This window comes from Moschus berezovskii, chromosome 2, assembly GCF_049115385.1.
Source record: "Moschus berezovskii isolate FMDL1 chromosome 2, NW_MosBer_1.0, whole genome shotgun sequence".
In the NCBI taxonomy this organism is placed as follows: domain Eukaryota; kingdom Metazoa; phylum Chordata; class Mammalia; order Artiodactyla; family Moschidae; genus Moschus; species Moschus berezovskii.
This window is the reverse complement of record NC_142461.1, coordinates 103,258,132-103,274,444: the sequence shown is the minus strand read 5'-3', so window position 1 is coordinate 103,274,444 and position 16,313 is coordinate 103,258,132.

The following is a 16,313-nucleotide window of genomic DNA, read 5'->3' as shown; positions in this document are numbered from 1 at the left end:
TTATATCTCCGTGGAATGATTCTTGCATTTATATTCCAAACACATCTTTTCTTGGCACCTTTATTTTATGTCCTCCTGGTTCTTGAAACTTAACACCTGTAAACGAAGTTAGTCATTTTTGCTGTTAAACTTGTTCCTCCTCCTGACTTTCCAGATTCTTTCAGTGGGATCCCTGTATCACATTCAGTTCAGTTGAGTTCAGTCGCTCAGTCGTGTCCGACTCTTTGCGACCCCAAGAATCGCAGCACGCCAGGCCTCCCTGTCCATCACCAACTCCCGGAGTTTACCCAAACTCATGTCCATCGAGTCGGTGATGCCATCCAGCCATCTCATCCTCTGTCGTCCCCTTCTCCTCCTGCCCCCAATCCCTCTCAGCATCAGCGTCTTTTCCAATGAGTCAACTCTTAGCATGAGGTGGCCAAAGTATTGGAGTTTCAGCTTTAGCATCAGTCCTTCCAATGAACACCCAGGACTGATCTCCTTTAGGATGGACTGGTTGGACCTCACCATACCTTAAACTCTTACTCCTCCTACACCTCCTGGCCCCTATACCCAATAAGTCATTATGTCCTATTGAGTTTTTCTTTGAAACTAGTCTCTCTTCTTTTCTTTCTTTAGCATGCCTTTCACATGGCTGCCTTCCTAATCAAGACCCCTATTTAGCTCTTGGCTGTACTATTGTAGGAATCTCTGAGTGTCTAGCTTCTTGTGCCTTCTAATACATCTTTCACATCACTGCTGGAGTAATCTCCCCAAACAACTCTGATTGTGTCTGATTATGTCTTTTCTTTATTCAAAATATCTTTAGTAACAGTTCCATGCCTATTTAATAAAGTCCTTATCATTTTCTTGATAGTCAAGGACCACATATCATGATTTTTCTCTTCATTTTTATCTTATTCTGTTCTCTTGAATATACCCTGGATCTCTTATTGTTTCCCAATACATTTCATAGACTTTTACCTTCACACTTTTGTATATATTCTCCTTTCTGCTTATGTTGCTTTTGCCCAAGTCCCTCCTTTTTCCCACCTCTAGCTCTACTTGGTAAAGAACATTTGGTTCAATGCTCCATTCAAATGCCATTTGCTCCATAAAGTCTTTCCTGATGCCTTTAGCCAGGAATGCGCTCTTGAACTAAGTCCCCACAGCGTCTTCTCTGGACCACTAAAGACACACTGCCTTGGTTTGTCACCTGATTGCATCTTCTACCAGATAGTAGACTCCTGAGTATGAATGACTTTGTATAGAAATGGACACAATTTATAATGAAGGCTATTAGCATTGCTCTGAAAAATATAGTTTTAATTGAATGGATGTCTGAACCTCTTGGTTATCATCTTTGAGAATGTAGTGAGGATAAATGTGAAGTAAATAAAATGTACAGATTCGTGTTTTAAAACACAGGACAGTACAATAAATATTTTACAGCTTGCTACCTTTCAAATTGCTTTTATGAGGTCCATAGACAGGTTTGTTCACTGTGTGTGTACTGATTCAAAACCTCTTAGTATCAAGACAAAAACTTCAAATTCTCTTTATTAGGACAACTTATTCTTGAGAGAAAGCAGGTGTCATTGTTTATCTGGTCTACTTACTGCAATGAAAGATGAAGATGCTCAGCCAATGAGATGCAATACTGCTCTAACTAAGGCAGCAGTCATGTACAGATGTGGTAGTTGGACCATAAAGAAGGCTGAATGCCAAAGAATTGATATTTTCAAACTGTGGTGCTGGAGAAGACTCTTGAGAGTCACTCAGGCAGCAAGGAGATGAAACCAGTCAGTCCTAACAGAAGTCAACCCTGAATATTCATTGAAAGGAATGATGCTGAAGCTGAAGCTCCACTACTTTGGTCACCTGATGCAAAGAGCTGACTCATTGGGATGACCCTGATGCTGGGAAAGATTGAGGGCAGGAGGAGAAGGGGGTGACAGAGGATGAGGTGATTGGATGGCATCACTGACCCAATGGATGTGTGTTTGAGTGAACTTGAGGAGATAGTGAAAGACAGGGAAGCCTGGTGTGCTGCAGTCCATGGGGTCGCAAAAAGTCAGACGTGACTGAGTGACTGAACAACAACAAAGGCAGATGAGTTGTCCCCACATGGTCTGCTATGACTTACATGCTGTTAGTGGTGTGGAATCAAGATGGAGTGGAGAAGCAGGCGTCAGATGAGAACGCTGTGCTGGCAAGGAACACCTAGTTGGTAGAAATAAAAGACATTAACTGCTTCGTGTCACTGGATCGAATCTGTTAGGACTCTGCATATCTGATCTCCGAACAAGCTAAAATCAACTATGTCACAAAAAATATTTGCTAATCCTGTCACATTAGCAGAGTAGAAAATATTCTACATAGAAAAAATCTTCACGTGGTCATTTCTTTTTTACTTTGGCTGCACCTCACAGACTTCAGGATTGAATCCACCCCTGCAATAGAATGGTGGCTGTCTTAACCATCGGACTGACAGGGAAGTCCTATCCAAGTGATGATTTTAAAGTGAAGTGAGTAAGTTACTGGTAAATGTTTGCTATGAATCCATTGTTTTGTACTTTGCCAGACACAAAGGAGCCACAATTTCAGCTTATGATGGGCTCAGAGTTTTGTTGGGAAAGAAAATGATAAGATACTTGACAGAAAGACATAATGATATGAAGCACAGCGTGACATTTTGAAGTATCTAAGTGGAAAATCCTGTTGGACAACCAGATTAAAAGGTGAAAGAGGGGGAACCTGGGTCTGACTCAGCCTTGGAGGACTGGCTTTGAGTGGGTGTGGCAGGAGGAAGAGCTTGAATGGAGGGACAATGTGGCATTCATAACAAAAGAACATGTTCATGGACTGAAAGGAGATGAGTTGGCTAGAGCAGTGGATACAGATTTCAAAGCAATGGGGTGTGTTGAGTATATAAGCTGGATATAGTTTGCTGAAGGTCTTGAATTTTTCTATTGCTTCCCTAACAGATTATCACAGATTTAGCAGTTTAACACAGTTCAAAGTTATTATCTTATGGTTTTGTAGGTCAGAAGTCTAGTGGGCTTGATGGGTGACTCTGCTTTGAGCTCAGATGGTCAAGGTTAAGGTCTGGTGTGGCTGGGCTCTGGGGCAGAACCCACTTCAGGCTCACCCAGATTGTTGGCAGAGTTAGTTCCACGTGGTCACAGGACTGAGGCCCTTCTCCTCCTTGCTGGCTGTTGGAAGGAGGCTGTTCTCAACTTCTAAAGGCCACATATATTCTTTGCTGTGGTCTCCTCCCTCCATCTTTGAAGCCAACAGTTGAGTGAATCACCCCTGTGCTTCTCTCTTCTGCTGTGTCTCTCTGATTCTTTGGCTCTCCTATTCCACTTTTAAGGGCCCATCTGATCACACTGGGCCCAATCAGATTATCCCCTAAACTTCCTATTTTAAGGCCTATTATCTTAATTCTATATGCAAAGTCCCTGTGCCAAGGAAAGAAAGAAATCGGGTTCCAGGAACTGAGTGCCAAAGCTGAGGAGTTTGAATGAGATCCAAAAGGTAATTGAGAAGCACTGCAGGTCCTTAAACAGAGGAGAGGTATGTGGTACACAGGGCGGTAGATGAAATGGCACTTCTTCAAACCAGTATTATTTAACTACGCAACAGTAATTTAGAGGAGCAGCCGAGCAGAACACAGGGAAGGGAGGGGAAGAAGAAACACTGGTGGCTGCTTTCAGCCTCTGTTAGACCCAGGCAGTCCTGCTCTGTCCAAAACTTGTGAACTCCATACAGTAAAAGAAAAACTCTTATAGCCAACAGAGGGCAGTTTATCCACACACTTTCCTTAGGGGAGGTTCCTTCTCCCTCAGACCCATGAAGCTCAGTTGTGTCTTGACTGTTTGCCGCCCCATGGATTGTAGCCCACCAGGCTCCTCTGTTATGAGATTTCCCAAGTAAGAATACTGGGGTGGGTTGCCATTTCCTATTTCAAGGGATCTTGCCAACCCAGGGACTGAACCCACAACTCTTGCATCTCCTGCATTGGCAGGCAGATTTTTTACCACTAGTGCCACCAGCAAAGCCCCATGAGGTTGATCAAATTCTTCCTTCTAAACATTTAATATATATATATGTGTGTGTGTGTGTAACTGGATTATATTGCTGTACATCTGCAACTAACACAACACTGTAAATCAACTATTCTTCAATAAAAAAATGTGGAAAGAAAAAAATTTCAAGATTTTTCTTGAGAGTTCTAAAATAAATACCCTCCATCTCATTATTTTTCTAGTGATGACTGTGCCACCTATTATAGACCGACACTTTAGGCAGCCACCCCTGGGATCCCCCTAGCCCTAAACTGGCTCTGGTGATATCCATTCATTTATTCCCTCCCCAGCTTTGTACAGATACCATTCCAGGTGCTGAGGTTCAGCAGTGAACAAAGATCCTGGCTCACACAGCTTATCTTTGAGTAGGTTCATAATTAGCAGGTTAGGAGAAGAGAGAATGGTGGGTATAGTGTAAGGTGACATTTGAGCAAACACTTGAAAGAAGTGAGGGCTTAAGTCGTGTGACTATCGGGGGAAGGAGGGTTTCAAGCAGAGGAAAGAGCAGTGACCCTGAGGGAGGCGAAGCAGAAGGAGCATATTTGGGCCACTTGTGGGAAGGAAGTGGGTCTGGCTGGAGCAATAAGAGTGAACAGGGGAGCATGTTGGGAAAAAGAGTCAGCGAGGTATGGATGGTGCTGTGGCAAAGTCATTTGTCACCCGTCTGCACTGAGCGACATTCTAAACTGGCCTGGAAGCTCTTAATATGCTGTTTACTCCAAGATTGTCACATGACTACTGTGCAGAAGGATTTATTTGTCTCAAGAAATTTGGATCAAAGAATAAAATAGCATATTTCGAGTTTTGGATATGGATTGCTGTGAAAAATTAGCTTGTTATATGCATTTATTGACTATTGTTTATGACATAAACAAAGCTGCTCTTCTTTCTATAATAAGAAGAGTTGGTAATATTGTACCTTTCTTATTTTCTACCCTTAGCATTATTATCCAATAAAGAGCTGAATATATAATATATTGTTGAGAGGGTAATGAGCAGGATTCAATCACACATTTAAATGAATTTAAAAAAAATCTGAAGCATGTCCAAGTTTTTCCATCTAAGCATCACTTAATCTGTTTGTTCAGTTGAGTTTCATCTCTGCAGCTGCCAAGCCACTTCAGTTCTGCCAGCTCGACTCTCTGATTGCAAAATAAAGGGTGGTCACTTAACCATGGATGTGAGGAACATGAGTGTTCTATGAAAAGAAAGACATGATGAGAAATCCTGATCAAAGAAAACTGGAGGCTTCCTCCTTAGCCCGAGGGCAGTTAATTTTGAGGGGGCATTCTCACCTTCCGCACATCTAAGCAGTCTTTGGCGGGGTGTGTGCGCTTTTGGAAGATGGATGCAACTTTGCTGCAGTTTACATTCATAAATATTTTTGTAGTATAATAGATTGTCAAAACAAATCTGTGTTTGCCATTTGTGTGTGCATGAGTGTGTCAGTACGCCTCTGAATCTTTTTGTCCATCTAGAGGTATCACACAAAATAATTTGCTTTCCTTATTGCGGTTTTATCCTTATGGAATAGATTTATGCCAAAGGTCATCGTGAGGAATAGGTAAATTGACTGATGACCATACGATCTAGAGGGACAACTGCTTAATTTTGGCAGTTCTGTGTCTGCACTCAACAGTTGTGGTTGGTTTTAAGCATTTTCAATGGAAAATCCCCCGGAAGCTTGGCATTAACTACATCACTGAACTGTGGAGGGACAGTCAAGGTGGTCTTACTGACAACACAATTGTTCCCATGGGAATGTAGTGTGTGTTCTGAGCATGGGCACTGTTGCATGACTTTTGAGTCAGGGAACAGATAGACCTGGGTTGGTGGCCATCCAGTTGTACTAGCTGTGTGACCTTAGGTGAGTTCCTTATCATCATTGAGCTTCATTTCCCTAGTCTGTAAAATCAGGGAGATGATGCCTCCATCCTAGAGTGGTGATGAGAATGTAAGTGAATTGCTTGGTATAGTGCCTGCATCTGCTTAGGGTAAGTCATTTTTATTATCATCATTTTTCTCTAGCTTATTTCATTTTGATGGCACAGCAAGCAGACTTGGCATAAAGAAGCAGTCTTTCTGGTACATGGAAACGTAGGTCCCTGGAGGATAGCACATCAGACCCTGAAACCCAACATACACCTTCCTTTGCATTTTTCACAATATTTTTCTCTCTTCACGTAAACCTGGAGAAAACATTTTGCTGCCTGAGTTGGCCAGGAATTCTAGTTTCCAAGGAGATTGTAAATGGCTGTATTTGTGTATGCTGATTTGCTTCAACTTTAGAAGAATTCCTCAGGGAATTCTTCAAAGTAAGCCGAGTATTATGGAGATGCTTTTTCTTTTTTCATTAGCCATAGAAAATTGTGTGTGTGTGTGTGTGTCCTCAGTGATCTAAATGTTACTTGGAAGTGGTCAGGCAAAATGGAAAAATTTGCTAATGAAAGCTTTATCTCCCTATGACTGCAATTTTATATGTCCTTTCAAATTTATTTATCTGGGGCTTTAGCTATTTAGAAAAGCATTTAGTGCAATTTGGAATTGTAATTAGGATATTCTATACCATCTGCACTGCTTGATGTAATTCTCTAGCTTCACTACGATTACATCACAAAAGGAGGCTGGAATGGAAGGCTGTTTTTCTACTCTAGACAACCCAAAAGCACACCCACAGTGTCTGCCCTAAATAGGGACTTAGTGCTAGTTAATTGATAATAAAGTTTTCCTACTGGTGCAGAGTTTCTGTTAGTGTTTGGGGTAAAGAACTGTACATTAGTATTTGAAAAATTATGGATTGCTGAGCAGAGGATGTAGCTTTCAAAAGCTCTTAGTTCTAATTCTAGATTGACAGCAGCTCATGTGACATTGACCCAGCCTCTCTCTCTAAATCTGTTTCCATTCAGTCAATTATTAAATGGGATTATAAAACTGATATGCATTCTAACCTGGTAGGGAGAATTTTTGCTGTGTAGTTTTTTCATATCTAAATATTGAAAATTTTAATTAGAGCCCAATATTATTCTTTTCACAGAACATTCCCATTTTTTCCACATCCATTGTTAAGTGACCACCCTTTATTTTGCAATCAGAGAGTTAAGCTGGCAGAACTGAAGTGTCTTGGGTCCAGGATTGATTGATCCATTCATCATTCATCATGCCTTTGTTCAGCATTGAATGGCATAATGTGGTATAAAGAATATATGTTTTAGAGTTAAGAAAATTGGAGTTTGCATCCAGGCTCTCTTACTAGCCTTGTGATCTCAGTAAAATTACTTCTCCTTTATGAGCTTCCATAATGACACTTATGGACATAGGGTGCTGTGATGGATACATAAGAATATGTAAGTGAAATACCTGCATAGGACATTTTGCTCTACAAACATAATTTGCTTTCTACCTACTATGTAAACCATGTACCCCAAGGCAGGGGATTAACATAGTCCTTGTTCTCAAAAGAGTTTACAAAATCTAGATGGAGGATATATAGAGAGGAATAATTAAAAACATTAAGAATAAGCAACAGCTGTCTCAGCTTATTATAAAATGAGTCTGTGGATAATTAGGGTGGAAAGAGCAGACGGTAACCAAGGTTCAAGAAGAAAGTCTAAATGCAACATGGTTGGTAGCCAACCTAGGCTTCTTTTGCTGGAGCTACTCCTTTGCCAGTGCCTTCTCTGCCAATGGCTAAGTTGTAGTGAGACCACAAAAGCTAAATCTTCATAGCTGTTTGCCATCAAGGGGATTATGTTTTGCTATATGTTAGTTGTGTTGGATGAAGTATTAGTAAAGAGTTTGTTTTCTCACCTACTCCTAACAGATTAAATGACACATTAATGTGCTTCTAATTCCATTATCTTTCATATTTATAATTCAAAATGTATGCAATGGGTTGAGAGTGCTGGGGGATATACCAGCCCCCACGAGCAGATTTGTTACCACCCCATCTGCCACCCCAAATGCTAAATTTTAGGAGCACCACTGCTTTGCAGTATGTTATATTTTACAAGACTTTGAAGAGAGAGAAACACAGAAAGATAGTGACAATCACTGGGGGACTAGAGAGACAGAGAGCATAAGGTTAGAGCTAAAACTTCTAAAAAGCAACTGGAGTGTTGGAGAAAAGGAACAGAGGGAAGAACTGAATATATTTACCAAGGAATTAATGAATAGGCTAAAGGTATTTATGTAGGCAGAGAGCATATGGAAAAGGGGGAAATGAATGATGGAAGAAGGCAGCTAGTATTACCATACAATTTAATTCATCTTGAGATGTGTGTGTATATGTGTGTGTGTGTGTACTTTTTTCATATACATGTGATTGGAGGAAAAATAGCTACCAAGTCCAGCCCATAGTATTAAGGGAGAAAAAAGGGGTCTACCATGAAGTCATGATGATGTTTATTGTCTTCTGTGGTGCTATATCTTGCAGCGGAATTCTTCAGTAAATATGAAGAGAAAGCCTTAAAACAAGGGGAGAGGTTGCAGAGAGCTAAGATCTGTACGAATATGATAATCTCCTTCACTTCCTGGCACTTTTATTGCCTTCCACCCCCTCTTCCTGGATTCAGGACTTGTTGTCTTGCCAAATGATTGGTGGTGCCAAAGCTCAAATAGCTTCTGGTATTGTTGTCTCTTGCAAGGATCCCTGTAGAGGGAAATGAGAGGCTTAGTGAGATTGTAGGATTTTGAGTGTATGGCATGACAGGTTTGTAAGCTTCCGCAGCTTGGGGCTAGAGAGGTCAGGAGGTGAAAACAAACGTGTCCCTAAATATTTCTGATAAAGACTATCTTGTTTCGTTAAATGTAATATTAAGGACAGAGTTAAGGGGAAAATGTGGGACAAGGGAAAGTGGGAAGAGATAAAGCATATGAGAGAAGACTGAGAATGAAACCAAAGGGAAAAATGCCAGGTTGGGCTCAGAGCAGTTGAATGAATAAATGGCAGAACTGGAAGATGTAAGAAAAGGGTCCAAGCAGGTAGGTCTGTATAGGGTCATTAGATGCTGAGGTGAAACTGCCCTGCCTGTCTGCCGAAGGGAAGCCTCTGAGCCTAGAGCTGGGTAGCCAGCACAAGGCCAGGAGTCAGAGTAGCAACACTGTGTTGCATGTGCAGAAACAAGGTCTGGAACCTTACCTCCTGGCAGGATGTCCTTGCCACAGCTACCTGAGCAAGCCTGTGTGCCTGCACTATGGCCTGCTCAAACTTCATATGGGAAGTTGGGTATGAAATGCGATGGGAATCTAGCACAGAGACTGGAAAAGTCTCCTGGCCATAGTGAGTTAATAGCTGACCTCCTCCAGATATAAAAATGAGAGTATTAGTCACTCAGTCCTGTCCAACTCTTTGCAATCCCATGGACTATAGCCTGCCAGGCTCTTCTATCCATGGAATTCTCCAGGCAAGAATACTGGAGTGGGTAGCCATTCCCTTCTCCAGGGGATCTTCCTGATTCAGGGATTGAACCCATGTCTGCTGCATTGCAGGCAGGTTCTTTACCATCTGAGCCATGAGGACTTCCCAGATATAAAGGGAAAACACAATAAAAGAAAAAATATACACCCGAAGAAGTAAAGAAAAAGTAGCAGTTTTATGTGATGAAAATTGTAAATATATTTAATAACCTTGAGGAGATACTGTTCATGGGATTCTCAAGGCAAGAATACAGAAGTGGTTTGCCATTACCTTCTCCAGTGCCTATTGATGAAAGTGAGAGAGGAAAGTGAAAAAGCTGGCTTAAAACTCAACATTCAAAACTCTAAGATCATGGCATCCAGTCCCATCATTTCATGGCAAATGGATGGGGAAACAATGGAAACAGTGAGAGACTTTATTTTCTTGGGCTCCAAAATCATTGCAGATGGTGACTGCAGCCATGAAATTAAAAGATGGTTGCTCTTTGGAAGAAAAACTATGAAAAACATAGACAACATATTAAAAAGTAGAAGCATTACTTTGCCAACAAAGGTCCATCTCATCAAAGCTATGATTTTTCCAGTAGTCATGTATGGATATGAGAGTTGGACCATAAAGAAGACTGAGTGCTGAAGAACTGATGCTTTTGAACTGTGGTGTCGGAGAAGACTCTTGACTCTTGGACTGAGAGTCCCTTGGACTGCAAGGAGATGAAACCAGTCAATCCTAAAGGAAATCAGTCCTGAATATTCATTGGAAGGACTGATGCTGAAGCTGAAACTCCAATACTTTGGCCACCTGATGTGAAGAACTGACTCATTGGAAAAGACCCTGATGCTGGGAAAGATTGAAGGCAGGAGGAGAAGGGGACAAGAGAGGATGAGATGGTTGGATGACTTCTCTGACTCTATGGACATGAGTTTGAGCAAGCTCTGGGAGTTGGTGATGGACAGGGAAGCCTGGCATGCTGCAGACCATGAGGTCAAAACGAGTCAGGCATGACTGTACAACTGAACTGAACTGAGGAGATAAATGAGTGAAAATGTCTATAAAACAAGAGCAAGAGCTTATGAAATAATAAGAGGCTATGAATCCAAAATAGGATACTATGAAAAAGAACCAATTTGATGAAAAATAAAGTTGCTGAAATAACAAAACTAAACATAGTGGACTGGAAATAACTGAAGATTGAATTAATGAACCAAGAAATAGAGCTGAAGAAAAACTAATATTATCTACACATATATATATATATATATATATATAGAGTGCTTACTATGTGCCAGGTATTATTCAAGCATTTACCATGTGTTATCTCATTTAATTCTTATAAGAATTACGTGTCCTCTTTTTACTGATTAGGAATCCAAGACAAAGAGAAGATAATTAATTTACCCAAAGTTATGCACTAGTCTTGAATTCAAGGAGAGTCCTTGCATTTAATCACTGCACTGTAATAACAATTCTCAAAATTTCTCAAAATACAGTGCAAAGATATAAAGAAATGGAAGAAGAGCTAAGAGGGAATAAACCCTAGTTCTCATGAATAAAAATCTGCTTTGTAACAAATTGCCAGTGATTCATGGGGTCGTTGGAGAAGGAAATGTGAACCCACTCCAATATTCTTGCCTGGAGAATTCCATGGACAGAGGAGCCTGGAGGGCTACAGTCCATGGGGTCACTAAGAGTTGGACACGACTGAGTGATAAGGTACATGGGGTCTTTAAAGATTGATGAGAATGCTTAAGTAATTAGTCCCAACTGGAAAGGCTGAAACCAAAATACTTGGGCTGAGAAAAAATTTTTTCTTATTGAAGTTTCGAGAAGTCAGGGAGAAAAATCTGGAAACTTGAAAACCAGTGGAACTTTTTACCAAGTCATGTGTTAATCATCAGAGGTGCACACATTCCCTAGTTTATGTATATTTCAGTCTGCCCAAGTAGCTTTCTGATGCAAGGATAACATTTCTTGGAAAATAAGAAGAGATGAGTTTCCTCAGACAGTTAAGTGAGAATGTATGGAAGTGGCCTATGTGTGTGTGTAAGCAGATAAAGGTTGTGACTCCTTTTGGCCTTGCTGATTGAGGTGTAGCTGTCAGAGAACACACTATGATCTACTTGTTTTTCTCTCCTTCTAGGGCTTTCTCCCCTCTAGGGCTTCCCAAGTTGATGCAGCTGGTAAAGAATCTGCCTGCCAGTGTAGGAGACACAAGAGGTGTGATTCTGATCCCTGAGTCAGGAAGATCCCCTAGAGGAGGACATGGTCACCCACTCCAGTATTCTTGATTGGGAAATTCCACAAACAGAGGAATCCGGCAAGTTGTGGTCCATGGGGTTACAAAGAGTAGGACACACACACATCTTTTTCTAGACCAAGAGCATCTTGAGAGTAAGAAATACACCTTCCTCTTCTTTTTATCTGTAAAGAAAAGTAGATGCCTAGAAGATAGAAGCAGACTTTGTTGTTGTTCAGTGATAGAATAAGTTATTCTCAAGTCTTTTTTAAAGGTAGTAATAAACTGAGCTCTTCTTTCATCTTCTATTGTATAATGGCTGTATAATGGCTCTGTATAATGGCTCAGATTCTGGGAAGATGGGCACACAAAAACATCTGACAGAGGGTTTTGAAACACTATTGAGGGCCAGTTAGCAAAACAGATTTCCTTTTGAACGTCACTTCCAAATGTTTGCTAGTGGTTGCCTGGAGTTGTGCTGAGAAGGATTCTGAGGCTGCTTCCTGGCTCAGCAGGAAAGTGAACTATAATCAATTAGTGATGTGTGCCAGGAGCAAAGCAGTGGGAGGTAGCATCCCGTGACCACATATTTGCCCTGAGGAGAATTCTATCTACCAGCCATCTCTGGAGCCAATCAAGGTTTGAGTTGGAGGGGGATAGAAACTCAGTGAGGGCCAGTCCTTTTCCAGAGATCTTAAATACTGGGTTACTGAACTTTCAGAAGAGTATCTGCATTCTGAGATGACATAACAATGTCTTATTTGTACCAACGTGAACTTAGGGCCATCTTAAACTGAACCACACCTATGTGTGTGTTGGTGGCTTAGTTGTGTCTGACTCTTTGTGACCCCATGAGCTGTACCCTGCCTGGCTTCTCTTCTCTGTCCATGGAATTCTCCAGGCAAGAATACTGGAGTAGGTAGACATTCCTTCTCCAGGGAATCATCCTGACCCAGCGATTTACCCTGGGTTTCCTGCATTACTGCCAGATTCTTTACCAGCTGAGTCACTAGGGAAACCCGAACCACACCTGTTTATTTCAAATCCTAGAACTCAAGAGAACCATAGTAGGACCAATGGAAGAATCAGAAGAATCTCTGCACCAATGTATATGAACCTGGTTTATGACCTCCCAAGATCTCTGTTGATAAGACACGATTTTCTGAGAATTTGTCACCATTCATTCTGGGTGTACAATTGAGGACAATTACCAATTGGTCAGGGATTTCAATATCCTGCTCAGTCCCCCCCCCCATTTTTGTGAAACACACTTGACATCTGGGGCTGAGACAGTTTTCAGGAAGCTGCCCCCTCATCCCCACATCCTATCACCCTTGTCAGACCATAGGGTGTTACACCAGGGATTTCCCTCAGACAGCTATTTTACTTTATTTTTTAAAATTCTTCTATTTTCCAAGATATTGTACAATTTCTAATATTTTTCATCAAGGCAAAGTCTTTCTACTGGCAAATACTGGCTTATTGATAAAGAATTAAAGGGTCTGATGGTGCTAGACCAAGGCGTTTAAGGAATGGAAATGTGGAATCAGAGGGCTATAATGAAATGATAATATGGCTCTATTTGGATGAGTTGCTATTAATATATCGAAAAACTATGAACCTTGATATCTGACAGCTTTAGGTGGAACTTTGACTTTCTATTTTAAAATGTATGAATTTGAGAAAGTCACTGTTTCCTCATCTGTAAAATGTGGGGACACTAATATTAATACCTTTCTCACAGTGCAGAATGCATAAGCAACATGATCCATCAGTAGCATCTAAGCAAAAAATATGAGTTTCTCTTCCTTCTATTATTTAGTTTCTTTGCACGACTTGATATGATCCACCTTAATCTGAAAGGAGCGCAGAGGAACATTCCATCAATATTTTAGTGTTTTAAACTCCCAAAGAGGAACTTCTTCCTTACTCTAAATTATTATCTAATCCAAATATTTCTTGTTTTGATTTACTCTGTAAATGTGAAAAAAGCTGATTCTCATGTAAGCAAGCTGTCCCCAAAGGCTTAGATGGGGGAACAGGACTGTGAACATAAAGGTCATGAAGCATGGGGCTTAGCTGGTGCACTTTCAGCAGCAAGATAAACCGCATTTGTTTGCAGAGCTGGTGGAGGGAGCTGAAATGTGCCTCAATTTTCTTCTTTTGTAATATTTTATTTTTGTGTTATTTATTTGGCTGCTCTGGGTCTCAGTAGCAGCATTCATTGAGATCTTCGATCTTCTTTGTGGCATGCAGAATCTCTATTACAGCACGTGGGACCTAGTTCCCTGCCCAGGAATCCAACCCAGGCCTCCTGCATTAGGAGCATGAAGTCTTAGTCACTGGACCAGGCAAGTCCATCATTCTTGTCTTGATTCTGAGCCCAGCCACAGCTTGTTTCCCAAGATAGGACTATCAGAGTGACTGCCATGGACTAAAAGAGAAGTGTTTACTGTGAACAATTCTTACAACTGTAGATAACGTAAACTTCTTAAGGAAAGATCTTTTTCAGTCTCTGTGCCCCACTGGAGGCGATGAAAGAGGATATGGAGGCATGTTCCCCTTTACCCAGCATGGAGCCAGGAGTCTTCACGCTTTCCTGATTCCGAGTCATAGCAACCAGTTTGCTTCTTGGTTGCTTTTGAAGCACAAGTTCAAAGGATTTAAGGACAAACCATCTCTTTATGTGGTGCTCCTAAGGCATCCTGCATAGAACTAGTACCCAGAAAGTGCCAAGAGGACCCATGATTGTCTCAGAAAACTGCTGCTCACTGCAGCCACTGTTATGATTTAGGAATGTTTGGGCTTCAGCTGGAGTCTGCTCTTCCCTTCCCTCTTGAATCTGATCTTGTCAATAGGAGAGAAAACTTGATCGTGATGCCTGTTTAAGGAAATCTTCCATGAAAAGACATGCCATGCAGACTTTAGTACATGGCAGAGGTCATTATAGAGACATTGTCACAAAGTTTATAATAGTTAAGGATTTGGAAGCTGGTAGGTGGCGTAATCAGAGCAAGTCTAATGTACCAAGAATTATTTTGGTTTTGGTGGCAGCAAAAATGCTAGTAAGACCAAACCAATCATAGCTAACTCCAGAGGGCCCATTATTTGCAGCAAATAAGTTCCCACAAGAAAGCCTCAATGCCAATAGGGTGACAATAATGAGCATCTCTATGTCTACTCCATTCTGACAAGTAGCCTAGTGACACCTTGAAGACCCCAAGACTCCAGCCTGCAGTTGAGATTCTTGCTGGTTATTGGTCCTGACATTAAAGGGAAGAAAGTATCTGAAAATCAAGAATGATATCCACTAGATTAGTTAATAAGGCTTCTTTGGGGGACCCAAATCAAACACTAAACAAAACAAGAACAAAAATACCATGCTTAGAAAACAGAGAAAAAGAAAAATTGGCATGAGTGTATAAAGGGTATATGAAACTTGGGAACTTCCTGGAAAGGAATTACCAGCTAATTGCTAGGTGGAATCATCCACCAGAGTCAGGGGAGGGGACAGAACCAAGGAGGAACCACCATCCTCCTTGTGAAGCAATATTTCAAAGCTTAATTAGAACTCCTTGACTTTGATTTCTTGGCTTTGGACAAGGCATGTAGGGTTCCCATTCTTTCTCTGCTGCCATCAACTGTGCCTAGCACTATGCCCTTCTGTGTCAACCGATGACATCCTGAACCTGAGACATCTGAGTTCACACCTGCTCAGACAGAACTACTGGAAAAGGAAATGGTAATCTACTTCAGCAGTCTTGCCCAGAAAACCCCATGGGCAGAGGGGCCTGGTGGGCTACAGTCCATGGGGTTGCAAAGAGTTGGACATGACTGAGCATGCACACTTGCACACAGAACAGAACTTCAGCTATACCAGCTTAGTCTCAGAATGAATTTTCAATCCTCACTTCATAGTCTCAGTCTGGCAACTGGCAACCATGGCGTCTCTCCCAACTGCCTCCAGGAGCCTATGTGCTAAAGGGCTTTCATAGAACATTAGATCTATCAGAGCCTCAGCAAAGCTAAGCAGGCATCTCTACTGGGTCCCAGGTCAGTTCCTCAGAGTCCCTGTGATCACTCTCTCCTCCCCAGACATGTACTCCTCAGCGCCACACCACTGAGTGACAAGATCAAATAGCCTCTCACCATGTTCAGGGTATAAGGGTAGAGTGGTGTTTAGGGCATGGGAATGGACAGGATAAATTTCTCTTCATAAATCTCTCATGACTATAGAGGAATAATGGGTTTCAGAGTGAGGAGACCTGGGTTCTAGTTCAGATTCTGCTTCTCACTTTCTTGACTCATTTTCTTTAACACAAAAGGAGGAGATTGTTCTGGATCATCAGTAGGGTCTGTTGCAGCCTTAACTATTTTTATCATCTGTGAACATGATTTGCAGTCACAAAGGAGGCTTTAGATGTTGCATTTTCTTTTTTCCTTCCATTTGCCTTTCATGAGTTCCCTGTTCTCTCACTTCATGGAATCCTCAAACACATGGCACAACCCTCAGGACATTTATCATATTCTACCTTATAGCAATTTGGATTCTTATTGTCTAATTTCCTATAGATTCTATAGTTGGGGGCATGGT